The following is a 15437-nucleotide window of genomic DNA, read 5'->3' as shown; positions in this document are numbered from 1 at the left end:
AGTCTTACCCAGGTCTGCAGGTTTGACTTTTGTCCTCCTCCCTTTCTTTCTTTAATATGGCCATAGTCCTCACAAAAGCTCAGAATGCTAACTTGGAGCATTGACTATGAATTTGACTCTGACTCTGTACAATTTGTTCCAGGGCTATGACTAATCTCCCAGGACCTCAGGGAGTGAAGTGTGGCCTGAAGCAGGGGTCTGTTGGCCGATGCCCTAGGCACATTGTTGATGACTTAGCAGTGGAAAGGAAAATCCCTATCTATTTATTCCTATTTTCCTACAGGCTTACATTTGAAAACAGATGGAGATATGAACTCATGGAAAAAACATCAGGGACCTTGATCACAGCCAAATCATGCTTGGGAAAGTGGTCTACTTTGAAAATTACACCAAGCAAAAGGGTAAATTCTAATAAAATGCATGTAATAAAAGTTCAAAATAAATCACATACTTTGCCCAGCAATTTTAAACTAATGGAGAGAGTGATCTAAAAATACAGAATGGAGTGGACTATAAGAAAAAAAGGACAAAGAGAATATAGAAAGCATATAGGAATTCCTTCTGGGATATGAACAAGGGTCAATCACTTCCCAGTAGGATACGAAAGGAGATATGCTCTTACCTAGGGGATTTAAATTCTTTGGTTAGATAGACAAGAATGACCTTATCAATAAAGGAAAAAAAGGCCCCTATAATATGATTTGAGGGCTTCAAGCCCCATTTGTCAAAATAAATCCTGTCCTCAAATGGCAGGTTATAATGCCCCAAATTCTGCCATTGGAGCAGAGTTCTTTCTTATCTGATCAACTACTGTTGTAGTGAAAATACTCAGTTCTTGGAGAGGTAACCCATTAGCCTACTGGTGGGAATTGGTTTATGAAGAGAGAGAAGGAAAATGCTGGATTCTGGGTAAATGAGAAATAGGACTGGTAAATTATGATGAGTTATAGGAATCTGTCCAGGTAGGGAGTACTTGGGTAAAATGGTAGCCCTAGACAGGCTTAAGGGCCAGGGAATAGTGACAGTACGGAGAAAAAATGGAAAGAAAAAAAATAAGAGGAACATTGAAGACAATTTTTTTCTGTTTCATAGTTTGTCTTGGACCAGTCCAAAATTACAGACATTCTACGATAGTCCTACTGCCTAACTTCATAGATCATTGATCTTTCTATCAATTTATCTAATTTAAGCCTCTCATTTTTACAGGTGAAGAATCTGAATTCGGAGAGGAGCAGTTACTTGTCTGATAATCACAGAACAAGTTAGTAACCCAAGCCTGGACTTATAGCCAGGTCTCCTGACTCCCAGTACAACTCCCTTCCCATGACATGACAGTTATTTATATCTGTTGCCTCTGTCTCAGATGGAGCTCCCCTCTCTCTTTTAGTGGCTATGTTTCCTACTGGATTCTTCTCTCCTTATTCAGAAGTCACTTTCTTGGTCCATCTTACAGAGGTAGCTTATATTTTAAATAGAATTATGTTTCTTCTCTTCCTTTGTATGTTCATTACAGCAGGTAACTTCAGTACATTAACATTCTTGATAACCTACCTTCTCCTGACCTTGAGCATTTTCCTTGGATGTACCCCATCTTCCTCTTCCTCATTTTCTGTCTTTTGGTTTACCTGGATTTCTTTAAATCTCAATTAATATTATATTTCAATCAAGAAAACTTTCCTGATGTCCCCTAATGCCACAATTGCCCATCTGTTGATTATCTCTAATTTATCATATGTATAAATATATATATACATATATATATCTTGCTAATATGTAGTCATTTATGTGCTATCTCTCCTATTAGACACTGTGGACCCCTTGAGGATACTAATGACTTTCACATGGTCACATAACCAATATATGTCCAAGGCTAGATATGAACCTAGGTTTTCCTGGCTCTAGATTGGCTCTCTATTCACTATGTTATAAAGTCTCTCATTCATAGTACAATCACCTCACCTGCTATATGTAAAATAACATCATTTGAACATCTCTATGAGATTTATTCATTTAAGAAATCTAGGAGATCTCATAAAATCTGTGAGATTTACTTATGAGATTTTACTTATTTATTTGTGAGACCAGATCTAGCATGTCTTTCCATTGGCCAAATATGGTGCCAGAGGTCCAGATGTGTGTTTTAGCCCATCTTGTACAACAACATCTAATTCTCCCACCTCAAAGTGATTTTTGTATTTGAGAGGTCTTGAGAAGATATCCTTCCATACCTTTTCTTCTAGTATGTTCTGGGGTGAGTGATTTAGCCTGTATGTGGACCTGTTTCTTTAATTACAAAATGTGGGAACTGGACTTGAGGAACAGTATGGTTCCTTCCTATTTCAACTCCTATGAGCTGGTGGTTCATAAAATGTTTCATTCACACAGGGCCTCTGGAATAAACAATGAATAGAAAACACTCATTGGTAAATAGCAGCAGCCACTTAAAAAATTCTATCATCATCAAAAGCCTGTTGTTCAGTTAGGTGGGTAAAGCTATCCCTTAGGATCTTGTTTATTCTGTGAGTATACTCAGTCTACCTGCTCTTAATTGATAGTTACAAAAGTAAATAATAGCCCAGTCTAGGACAAATGATCACAAATCCTGAATTAGTGGAGGTTTTTCTGTAATGTGTGGGGAATTTCCATGAGTCCCTGGGCTCTGCATCCTGTGGGGAAGGGCATGGGGGAAATGAATGGCTCTCTGAATGGCCAAGTGCCATTTGGTATTAGTTAGTTCTAGGACTTCTTTGAGGAACTTTGCTGGGTTAGTGTAATATTTCCTTCTTCTGGAAGGAGAAACAATGTGGTTTTGTTTCTCTCCCCAAATATCACTCCTTGTGGGCAAGGATGTGATTAGGCTAGCCATTTATTCAAACATTGAGGGCTCTTGGAGACTGGCTGCTTTTCCTGTTAGACTAGAGGGTCTGTCCTTCTGGGATTGCCCCACAGTTCTCCAGAATGGTATCAAGTAATTCTACTTTCTCATGATGGGGAATTTTTATTGAGGAAAATCATTTCCTTAGTGTGATCTGAGAGGTCTAATGGTAAGTCCCAGTCTAAAAGCACCCTTTTGTAATCCTGCAGGGGTCACTCATTTTCACATTACCCACTTCTTCAGATGTAGCATAAAAAGCCATTGCTACAATACAAATTTGGTCCACAGATTGTCATGGGAGGCAATCTTACCATGTTGATTAATTTTACCTGGTTCACTTGGACACCCAAGGCTGCTTGACAATCTTATTATCACCACCTGTGTATTCTTCAGCACACTTCATACAAAAGCTCTTCCAAAAATTTTCCACTCTCCTGATTCTCCCACACTATGTCCTTCTCCCACGTTCTTGGCAGGTGGCCTTGACTTGCCTCTTACTTCACCAAGAAAATTAAAGGTGTCGAATATATGATCTCACATCTAATTTTTCTTCTACCTCTCTGTCAACACTTCTATCTTGCCATTCTACCTTTTTCCTGCTTCCTGCCTCAGTGGACTAGGAGTGTCTCCTCATTTCCCTTCACCTGTGACTTTGACACTCAACCCCACCTATCACCAATGAAATTTTACTTCCTCAGAGCATTCCAGACATGGGAGACAGCGAGTACAAAGGTAAAAGGTGGGAGAAAGAATTATAAGTAGGCCAGTATTGCTGAATCTTAGAGTAGGCAGAGGGCAATAAAGTATACAAAGGCTGGAACTATAGGAAGAGGCTATGAGTAATGTAGGCTTAGTCTTTGAATCATCTTTGATTCCTTTCTCTTCTCTACTTTTGTCTTCCAGTCTCCATGTCCTCTCAATTTTTTCCTTCAGATTCTCTTGTACCCTTTCCTATCAATTTCCTTTTTTTCCATCTTGCTTCAGGTCTTTATTACCTTCTTAGTGGTATCTTTGTTTGCAGTCCCTCTCCTGTTTACTCTATCCTCCATGCCACTGCCAAATTAACTTTCCAAATGGACCATTTTCATTCTGTCACTGTAATCTTCAAATGCTTCACATGTGCCTATGAAGTCCCAATTTTTTGGTTCAAAGGGAAAACCTTCCATAATCCATTCCTAACCTACTCAGTCAGTCAATAATCATTTATGAAGTGTATGCTATGTGCCAGGTACTATACTAAATGCTCTGATGTATCTCCTATTATTTCCCCCCATAAATCTTCTTCTCTAATTAAGGTGGGCTCTTTGATCTTCTCTGAATATATTTTGTGCCTTTGAACTGCTACACTTATTCTCATGTCGTCTTCCTCTGATAGTTTCCTCTTTCCATTGCCACATGGGGCAAGGACAGAGAAGGATATAAGGGATGGATTAAAGATCTCTTGGGTCTATCTTTGGCTTCCTTTTTAGGAAGTAATATGATGAGGTATTTGGTCTGTTGGAGGGTCAAAAAAGGGTTAGTGGTTACTCAAATTTGGGAGGCATTAACAGTGTTGAGGCATGAAAAGGGGGATGATAACAAACATTACCTCCACAATTTTTCCTAGACTTGTTTCTAATAGGATGTAAGATCTTTGGGGGCAAGGATTATTTCCTTTTCTTCTTTGAATTTTCTGTGCCTATTATAATTCTTGACTGTAATAGGCACTTAAGAAATCCTTGTTGATTTATTGATTATAGAGTCTCCCAGTTTAATTTCACTGAAATGGTCTTCTTGGAAAGGCTGGTCCTAATCTAGGGCAGGAGATCTTAATTTAGGGTCTGAAGACTTTTTTTTTTCAAAACTCTGATCTTTTGTCTTAGAATAAAGAGAGAAGAGAGGTTAGGGCTAGGCAATGGAGCTTAAGTAACTTGGCCAGGGTCACACAGCTAGGAAGTATCTGAGGTTAGATTTGAACCTAGGACCTCTAGTCTCCAAACCTGGATTTCTATTCTCTGAGTCACCTTGCTGACCTCTGAGCTCTATTAAAAGTATATATAATTACATGTATTTGACCATATTTGGTTTAGTTCATTGTCCTAATTATCCAATTTCAGACATTTAAAAACACAATTCTGAGACTTGACCCATAGAATTCACCTATGGGATCTATGACACAAGAAAGATTAAGAATCCCTGGTCTGGGGGACCTCAAGCTCAGAATACTAAAATAGTCTAGTCTTCATGTTATTTTCTATTACTTATTTTCTTCCTTACAATTCATTTGTCAGTCTATTTTTTTTCTCCTTGTCTTTCCCTGCTTAAAACCCTCAAATCAATAATTTGCAGCAAAGTATTCTATAAATGTCAGCTATTATTATTATTACTTCCTATTGCATCAGGTCTAAATTCTTCAAAGTTCTGCCTTAACTTGGCTCTAACCTTATTTCTTATGGTATTCCCAACACACTCTTTCTGCTCTATTAAAATCTATCTCTTCCTCATTGTCCCACATACCCTTGGAGCTAGAACTTGGAGGGACCTTAGATATCATCAAACCTAGGCCTTTTATTCTACAGATGAGCACCAGAGGTAAAGTTATTTGGATTTTATTTACATAGATAGCCAAGAGAAGAGCTAGGCCTCTTCTGACTTGAAATCTAAGGCTTAGTATTTCTTATTTTATCCATATATCTATATATTTGGCTACACAATAGTAATCTCTAATCCTTTGCTTGGGTTCCATCATTCACCAGATTTATGTTCTCTTTTCCCCTCTAACTATCCCAGGCCTATTCATCCTTCAAAACTCAGTTGCAACCCCACCTCCTCACTGAAAGCTACCTCTACTAATTTTTCCAAATCTCATTGATTTAATTCACCCTATCCTATGAATTCTCACAGCACTGAAAGTTTAAACCACACATCTTGGGGTTTAATTCTATCGTGTACTTTTCTCCTTTATTTCATATCTTCACAATATTTTCCCACATGGGTTATAAGATCTTTGGTGTTAGGGACCATGTTCTAGATTTTCATTTGCCCCTTACTTCATTGAGCAAATAGCCCCCAGGTACTCACTTTCTAAATACCTATTTGGTTGGCTGGCTAGGGGAGGTCCCCTGGAAGAGATGAAGGGTGTTGCAAACCCATTTATAGGAAAAATACATCCCTATGAAAGGGCGCTATGACAAATCTCTCAATTGGCTAGAGTCAGTGGGCAGGAGGGGTGGCAAGAGCTGAGGGAGCCTGCAGTAGCAGGGGATGAACTGAAGGCTGTCCTTGAAACACTGTGTGGGTGATTGGCTATAGAGCAATCCAAATTCTACTGAACCGCAGTTGCTATTTTGGGAATGGGCTTCCCATCTGCAGAAGCCCACATGCCTTTCTCTTCTCTATTTTGGCAGTTTCAGCTCTCTGGCATTATCCAAATTGCAGGGCCAGCCTCTGGGCTGTGCCAATGAAGCCCTTTGCAAATTGAACTGAAAATATGAGAGCAGCTGATTGCAGTTCATAGTGAGAGTGGAATTGAACCCCACTATATACCTCCTTAATTTCCTGCAAAAGGGTGGGAAGAGAGGAAGGGAGGAGAGATGATACTTTCCTACATCAGATTAGCAAACAACTCTTTATTTGTTTATATTTTTTTAATGTGAAAGGAAGCTGGGAATCATATTTATTTGTCTTTTGTACAACGCAACTCTCATATTTTACAAAAATGGATATAATCAGCCCCATAAAATTGTAATCCATGGGATCTGAAAGCAAACACTCTTTGTAATTATTTAAAAGAGCCTTTTAAAAAAATTTTAATACAAAGGTCTGTGCTATAGAAGCAGTCCTCCACTGTGCATAATAACAGTAAGGCTTACTTTGAATACAAAGACTAATTACACGTTTGGAGTTACAAACCACTGCACTTAACAAACATCATTGTGTAATTGCTCTTTGTATCCTTCTTAGCTTTGGGGTCTTCCACTTCCTCTGGCTGTTCAGTAGCAGGTAAGTCTTCAACAGATTCCTCTTTCTCAGACTCTGAATCACTTTCAGAGTCCTCTGGACTTTCAGGGTCAGGTGAGTCGTTGTCGTCATCATCATCATCATCGTCTTCATCGTCATTTCCAGGAGCATCACCTTCCCCATCAGGATCCTCGAACTCACTGAAGCCAAGTCCACAATTGTCGCCAGTATCTCCCTGAAAATTTACTGTCCATACTCTGTTGATACTGAGACGCCAGGTCTTCATTCATTTTCTTTTCTTCTTCCCCTGTTCTGAAGTGAGATGCCGACCTGTGATCTCATAACAAGATGGCCAGTGTGTTCTTTCTTTCCAGCTCCCGTTAGTCTTAAGAACTTTTGTTTTCTTTCCTCATTGCCTAAGTCGGCTGCCTCCCAGTTGATAGATCCAATATCGTAGTCAGGGGAGGCTGAGCGCTTCATCCCCGTACGGGTGGGACTCTGGCTGGGCTCATCCTCCCACCGACCCTGTCAAGGGGAGCGCCGAGGCCCACTACTTTCCTCCTCCGCTGCCTGCACCCTTAGGGAGCAGCAGCAGCCCAGATCAGCGCAGCACAGCTCAGGATGGAGCAAACAATTCTTTAAAAAATCAAATAAAAAAAAAAAAGCACAAAATATGCCCAAAGAGTCCAGGGTCGATGTGACTTGATTTGGCTTCAATCTTAACTAGTCCAACATGGTGGTTTTTTTTTTTTTTTTGGTTCTTGGTGTATGGGGCGTAACTAAAATCAATGAACATCAAAGAGGTTATATAAAAGGGTAAGAAAGGGAATGAAACTTTATTAAACACCCACTATGTGCTCTGCTTTACAAATACTTTACAATGTCACAAAATACAACTGCCTTCCCCCCTAACCTCCCCCCCCCCCCCAGCTGACAGTTAGCTTTGGGAGCAAGTGAATAAACAGAAATACAATTCATACCTATTTTATTTTGTAAATAACCTCTCACTAGGATAACAGCTAACATGGGGGGGGGGACAGTTAGCTGAAGAACTCCTCATCCTTCTATAAACAAAGGCTCTGCAATAACTTACTTTTTTCTTATAGGTATGTTCTCAATCCCTCATGTAAGACTTTCTCTTATAGAATTATGATAAAGGCCAATGGGAGGACAGCCACCTGTTAGATGACGATGGCCAGAATTTATATCACTCTTTAAAACAGGTAAAATGTTTTATATATGTTCTCTTATTTGATCCTTATAATAACTATGGAGGATCAGTGAAATTAAGGGATTTGAACCTGGTAAATGTCTAAGGAATTCTTCCTGTCTCCCAAGTCCCACACTTTAGTGACACGGCATCATTTTGTGGCAACCTGTCGGGCTGAAGACTTGGAGCAGATTAAACAGGAAGGGAGCCAGCATAGTAGAAAAGAAAGATTTATATGTCTCCCATTTATTACATTTCCTTGGACAGGTCCCTTGACTTAATGGATTTTAGTTTCCTCATTTGTAAAAGAAGGGGGTAGAAATAAATGACCTTTAAGGCTATTTGTAGTACTAAATATGTAATCCCAGATGATATTAGGATGATGAGAGAAATATGAAAAAAAATTGCTGTCCACTGGTGACCTTGCAATCTTAATGTACAAGAATTCCAATTTAGTCATGCTGTAGAGAAAGAATGAAATTTGGCTTCAAAGGACCAGGGTTTTAATCTTGGTTTTGCTACTTACCAGCTATGTGATCTTATACGTTTCTTTTACTCTATCCGGTCCTTGGTTTCCTTCTTTGTAATCTGAGGGAGCTATACTTGCTAATCTCTGTGCTTCTTCACCATACAAATTTATGACCCTATCATTAGATGTCAAAGCATGTGAATTCTAGACTTCGTATGTGCTTTTGAAGTCACCCTAAGTCACAGAATGGATTCCCTTGAGCAGGTCATAGCTAGTCTTCAGTTTTCAAAATGAAATGTTAAGGTCTTTGGTCTTGAAATCTAGACAACTACATTGAGATACAGAACATAGGATTCTCCTTCTGGGGTAAGCAAAATTTTTAGGATAAAGGTGACTAAAGCTCAGGGATGCTCCATTACTGCTCAGAGCCAGAAGTAATGGAAGCAGCAAAAGACAGTGATGCCAATGAATGAATGACAAAAAGACAAAACCCTAATTTCTGAGGGATGATCCCAAAGTAAGTAAGACAAGGCACAAACTATTTGCCAGATGGTTAGGTATTATTTAAATGTCACCAAAATTGTCCCCCTTGCTGCAAAAGCTTTCTACCCCATAGTATCTAAAAGTAGTAGACCAGGGATACAGTCTTTGGATCAACAATATCTCTCCAAACATCTTTTAAAATGCAAGTACTCTTGGGAGGAATTCAGTGTTGAACTAGGACATTTTTGTAAATTTATTTTTCTGATTCCCTTTTTTCCTTATGGGATGGGGACTAAGAGAAACATGGACAAAGATTTTAGGAGTGACGGGCTGAGAAAGGGAAGGAAGAGAAAAAAGGAAATGTGGAGACAAAATTAATTATCTTTTGATTTATTTCCCCTTGAGGTTCAGTGCTGCCCATACCTATAGAGCAGGATTCGAATTCTTTCCTTTGTAATCTTATGTATTTTATTTTATTGATTTAGAAGTAGGATTTTTTTCTGATCAATATAATAATCAGTTTAACATGTTACCCAATTTTTGTCAGAGGGACGAAAGACAGTTCAGAATGACACATGACATATATATGCACACATGTGTGTGGAATGGTCAATACAGAGATTTGTTTCTCTCTTTTCTTATTTTAATTTTTAATTTCATACATTGTTCTTTGGTTACAAAAATAATTTTATTTCCCTCACTCCCCTCCCCCGCCCCTCCCATAGCCAATGCACAGTTTGACTAGGTATCGCCTTTGTTCTTGATCAGAACCTCTTTCCATGTTGTTGGTATTTGCAATAGAGTGTTCTTTTGGAGTCGATTTCCCCATTCATATCTCCTTCGACCCATGTCATTAAGCGGTAGTTTTTCTTTAGTGTTTTTACTCCCATAGGTTTTCCTCTGGATGTGGATAGTGTTTTTTTTCTCCTGTACCCTCTAGGATGTTCAGGGTCATTGCATTGCCACCAGTGGAGAAGTCCATTACCTTCAATTGTACCACAGTGTATCAGTCTCTGTGTACAATGTTCTCCTGGTTCTGCTCCTCTCACTCTGCATCAATTCCTGGAGGTTGTTCCAGTCTCCATGGAATTTCTCCACTTTATTATTCCTTTGAGCACAATAGTATTCCATCACCAACATATACCACAATTTGTTCAGCCATTCCCCTATTGATGGGCATCCCCTCATTTTCCAATTTTTTGCCACCACAAAGAGTGCAGCTATGAATATTCTTGTACATGTCTTTTTCCTTATAATCTCTTTGGGGTACAAACCCAACGATGCAATGGCTGGATCAAAGGGCAGACAGTCTTTTATCCCCCTTTGGGCATAGTTCCGGATTGTCCTCCAGAATGGTTGGATCAATTCACAACTCCACCAGCAACTTTGCCACATCCCCTCCAACATTCATTACTTTACTTTACTGTCATGTTAGCCAATCTGCTAGGTGTGAGGTGATACCTCAGAGTGGTTTTTTTTTTCATTTTTTTTTAACATTATTTTATTTGGTCATTTCCAAACATTATTCACTGGAAACAAAGATCATTTTCTTTTCCTCCCGCCCCCCCTTTCCCTCTCCTATAGCCAAGGCACGATTCCACTGGTTATTACATGTGTTCCTGTTTCTAACCCATTTCCATGTTGTTGGTATTTGAATTAGAGTGTTCATTTAGAGTCTCTCCTCAGTCTTATCACTTCCACCCCTGTAGTCAGGCAGTTGCTTTTCCTCTTTGTTTTTACTCCCACAGTTTAACCTCTGCTTGTGGATAGTATTTTTTAGATCCCTGCAGATTGTTCAGGGACATTGCATTGACACTAATGGAGAAGCAATTTACCTTCGATTGTACCACAGTGTATCAGTCTCTGTGTATAATGATTTCCTGGTTCTGCTCCTTTCGCTCTGCATCACTTCTTGGAGGTTGTTCCAGTCTCCATGGAATTCCTCTACTTTATTATTCCTTTTAGCACAATAGTATTCCATCACCAACATATACAGCAATTTGTTCAGCCATTCCCCAATTGATGGGCATCCCCTCGTTTTCCAATTTTTGGCCACCACAAAGAGTGCAGCTATGAATATTCTTGTACAAGTCTTTTTCCTTATTATCTCTTTGGGGTACAAACCCAGCAGTGCTATAGCTGGATCAAAGGGCAGACAGTCTTTTATCACCCCTTGGGCATAGTTCCAAATTGCCCTCCAGAATGGCTGGATCAATTCACAACTCCACCAGCAATGAATTAGTGTCCCCACTTTGCCATATCCCCTCCAACTTTCATTACTTTCCATAGCTGTCATGTTAGCCAATCTGCTAGGTATGAGGTGATACCTCAGAGTTGTTTTGATTTGCATCTCTCTGATTATAAGAGATGTAGAGCACTTTTTCATGTGCTTATTAATAGTTTTGATTTCTTTGGCTGAGAACTGCCTGTTCATGTCCCTTGCCCATTTATCAATTTGAGAATGGCTTGATTTTTTGGTACAATTGATTTAGTTCCTTGTAAATTTGAGTAATTAAACCTCTGTCAGAGGTTTTTATGAAGATTGTTTCCCAATTTGTTGCTTCCCTTCTGATTTTAGTTACATTGGTTTTGTTTGTACAAAAACTTTTTAATTTGATGTATTCCAGATTATTTATTTTGCATTTTGTAACTCTTTCTAAATCTTGCTTGGTTTTGAAGTCTTTCCCTTCCCAAAGGTCTGACATGTATACTATTCTGTGTTCTCCTAATTTTCTTATAGTTTCCTTCTTTATGTTCAAGTCATTCACCCATTTTGAATTTATCTTGGTGTAGGGTGTGAGGTGTTGATCTAAACCTAATCTTTCCCATACTGTCCTCCAATTTTCCCAGCAGTTTTTATCAAATAGTGGATTTTTGTCCCAAAAGCTGGGATCTTTGAGTTTGTCATATACTGTCTTGCTGAGGTCACTTATCCTGAGTCTATTCCACTGATCCTCCTTTCTGTCTCTTAGCCAGTACCAGATTGTTTTGGTGACTGCTGCTTTATAATATAGTCTGAGATCTGGGACTGCAAGGCCCCCTTCCTTTGTATTTTTTTCCATTATTTCCCTCGATATCCTTGATCTTTTGTTTTTCCAAATGAACTTTGTTATGGTTTTTTCTAAATCAGTAAAAAAATTTTTTGGAAGTTCCATGGGTATGGCACTAAATAGATAGATGAGTTTGGGTAGGATGGTCATTTTTATTATATTGGCTCGTTCTGCACATGAGCAGTTAATGTTTTTCCAATTGTTCAAGTCTAGTTTTAGTTGTGTGGAGAGTGTTTTGTAGTTGTGTTCACATAGATCCTGTGTTTGTCTCGGGAGATAGATTCCTAAGTATTTTATTTTGTCTAAGGTAATTTTGAGTGGGATTTCTCTTTCTAGTTCTTGCTGCTGAGCTGTGTTGGAATTATATAGAAATGCTGATGACTTATGTGGGTTTATTTTGTATCCTGCAACTTTGCTAAAGTTGTTGATTATTTCAATTAGCTTTTTGGTTGAATCTCTAGGATTTTTTAAGTAGACCATCATGTCATGTGCAAAGAGCAATAATTTGGTCTCCTCCTTGCCTATTTTAATGCCTTCAATTTCTTTTTCTTCTCTAATTGCTAGTGCTAGTGTTTCTATTACAATGTCAAATAATAGAGGTGATAATGGGCATCCTTGTTTCACTCCTGATCTTAATGGGAATGGATTTAGTTTATCCCCATTGCAGATGATATTAGTTGATGGTTTTAGATATATACTGTTTATTATTTTTAGGAAAGGCCCTTCTATTCCTATGCTTTCTAGTGTTTTTAATAGGAACGGGTGTTGTATTTTATCAAAGGCTTTTTCTGCGTCTATTGAAATAATCATGTGATTTTTGTTGGTTTGCTTGTTGATGTGGTCAATTATGTGGATGGTTTTCCTAATATTGAACCAGCCTTGCATCCCTGGTATGAATCCTACTTGATCATGGTGAATGATTCTTCTGATCACTTGCTGGAGTCTTTTTGCTAGTATCCTATTTAAGATTTTTGCATCTATATTCATTAGGGAGATTGTTCTATAATTTTCTTTCTCTGTTTTTGGCCTGCCTGGCTTTGGAATTAGTACTATGTTTGTGTCATAAAAGGAATTTGGTAGAACTCCCTCTTTGCTTATTATGTCAAATAGTTTGTATAGTATTGGAGTTAGCTGTTCTTTGAATGTTTGATAGAATTCACTGGTGAATCCATCAGGCCCTGGGGATTTTTTCTTAGGAAGTTCTTTGATGGCCCGTTGGATTTCTTTTTCTGATATGGGATTATTTAAGAAATCTATTTCTTCTTCTGTTAGTCTAGGCAATTTATATTTTTGTAAATATTCATCCATATCACCTAGGTTGGTATATTTATTGCCATATAGTTGGGCAAAGTAGTTTTTAATGATTGCCTTAATTTCCTCTTCATTGGAGGTGAGATCCCCCTTTTCATCCTTAATGCTGTTAATTTGCCTTTCTTCTTTCCTTTTTTTAATTAGATTGACCAGTACTTTGTCTATTTTGTCTTTTTTTTTCAAAGTACCAGATTCTAGTCTTGTTTATTAGCTCAATAGTTCTGTCACTTTTGATTTTATTAATTTCTCCCTTAATTTTTAGGATCTCTAATTTGGTTTTCTTCTGGGGGGTTTTAATTTGTTCGTTCTCAAGTTTTTTGATTTGCATTTCCAATTCCTTGATCTCTGCCCTCCCTAATTTGTTAATATATGCACTCAGGGATATGAATTTTCCTCTAAGTACTGCCTTGGCTGCATCCCATAAGGTTTGAAAGGATGTCTCGCCATTGTCATTTTCCTCAATGAAATTATTAATTGTTTCTATGATTTCTTCTCTAACTAACCGATTTTGGAGTATCATATTATTTAATTTCCAATTAATTTTTGATTTGGCTCTCCATGTACCCTTATTGATCAATATTTTTTATTGCCTTGTGATCTGAAAAGGCTGCATTTATTATTTCTGCTCTTCTGCATTTGAGTGCCATGTTTCTGTGACCTAGTGTATGATCTATTTTTGTGAATGTGTCATGTGGTGCTGAAAAGAAGGTGTATTCCTTTTTGTCCCTATTTATTTTTCTCTATTAACTCTAATTTTTCTAAGATTTCATTCACCTCTTTTACCTCTTTCTTGTTTATTTTTTGATTTGATTTATCTAAATTTGATAGTGGTTGGCTCAAGTCTCCCACTAATATGGTTTTACTGTTTATTTCCTCCTTCAATTCTCCTAGTTTCTCCATTAAAAATTTGGATGCTATACCATTTGGTGTATACATGTTGATTAGTGATATTTCCTCATTGTCTATACTCCCTTTTAACAGAATATATTTACCTTCCCTATCCTTTTTAATCAGGTCTATTTTTGCTTTGGCTTTGTCAGATATCATGATTGCAATTCCTGCCTTCTTTCTATCAGTTGAGGCCCAAAAGGTCTTATTCCATCCTTTAATTCTGACCTTGTGAGTATCGACCCGCCTCATATGTGTTTCTTGAAGACAACAAATGGTAGGGTTTTGGGTTCTAATCCAATCTGCTATTTGTCTACGTTTTATGGGTGAGTTCATCCTATTCACATTCAAAGTTATGATTGTCACTTGTGGATTCACTGGCATTTTGATATCTTCCCCTACTTCTGACCTTTCTTCTTTAGCTATATCCTTTTGAACCAGTGATTTATTTTGGGTCAGACCCCCTAGTCCCCTCCCTTGATATGCATCCCTTTCTAGCCCCTCCCTTTTTATGCTCCCTTCCCCTCCCCCCTCTCCTTCCCTCACTTTTTATACTCCCTCCCCCTCCCCCTCCTTAATTTTCCTTTCTTTCTTGCCCTAATGGATAAGATAGAATTCAGGATCCCACTGGATCTAGATGTTCTTCCCTCTCAGATTTGATTTCACTGAGAGTAAGGTTTAAGTAATTCCACTTTACGCTCTCTTCCTCTCCTCATATGAGAGTTCTTCCCCTCCCCTTCCTATGTGTATCTTTATATGGGAAAGATTATTCTATTAAGTCCCCCCTATTTCTTGAAGTAAATCTTAATATTATCGATGGTTTCCCACCTCCCTTTTCCTTTCTTTGCCCCTACTTTCACCAAATCTTCTTAATTCCCCAATCTTTCCCTATGCATGTTTCTTCTAACTACTCTTATGATGCATACAATTTTTGAGAGTTACACAAAAAATTTTCCCCACATATTAATATATATATATAATTTGATGTAAATGTAGTCCTTATAAAAGAGAGTTTGACTTAAAAAAAGATAAGATTTATCTCCTTTTCCCTTTCTTTCATATTTACCTTTTCCTGTTTCTCTTGCTTTCTGTGCTTGGATATCAAATTTTCCACTAAGTTCTGGTCTTTTCTTAGCAAATGCTTGGAAAACTTCTATTTTGTTGAATGCCCATACTTCCCCCTGGAAGTATATAGTCAGTTTTGCTGGGTAG

At 38.1% G+C, this 15437-nt stretch overlaps 1 pseudogene; it reads right to left on the bottom strand.

Moving 5' to 3' along the window:
* Nucleotides 1-6758: 6758 nt before the first annotated feature.
* On the bottom strand, nt 6759-7294 carry LOC100019042 (small acidic protein-like; annotated as a pseudogene).
* Between the last annotated feature and the right edge of the window lie 8143 nt (nt 7295-15437).

The sequence above is a fragment of the Monodelphis domestica genome, chromosome 2 (assembly GCF_027887165.1).
Source record: "Monodelphis domestica isolate mMonDom1 chromosome 2, mMonDom1.pri, whole genome shotgun sequence".
Lineage (NCBI taxonomy): Eukaryota > Metazoa > Chordata > Mammalia > Didelphimorphia > Didelphidae > Monodelphis > Monodelphis domestica.
The sequence above is the reverse complement of the archived record's forward strand: the minus strand, read 5'-3'. Positions and strand labels throughout refer to the sequence as shown.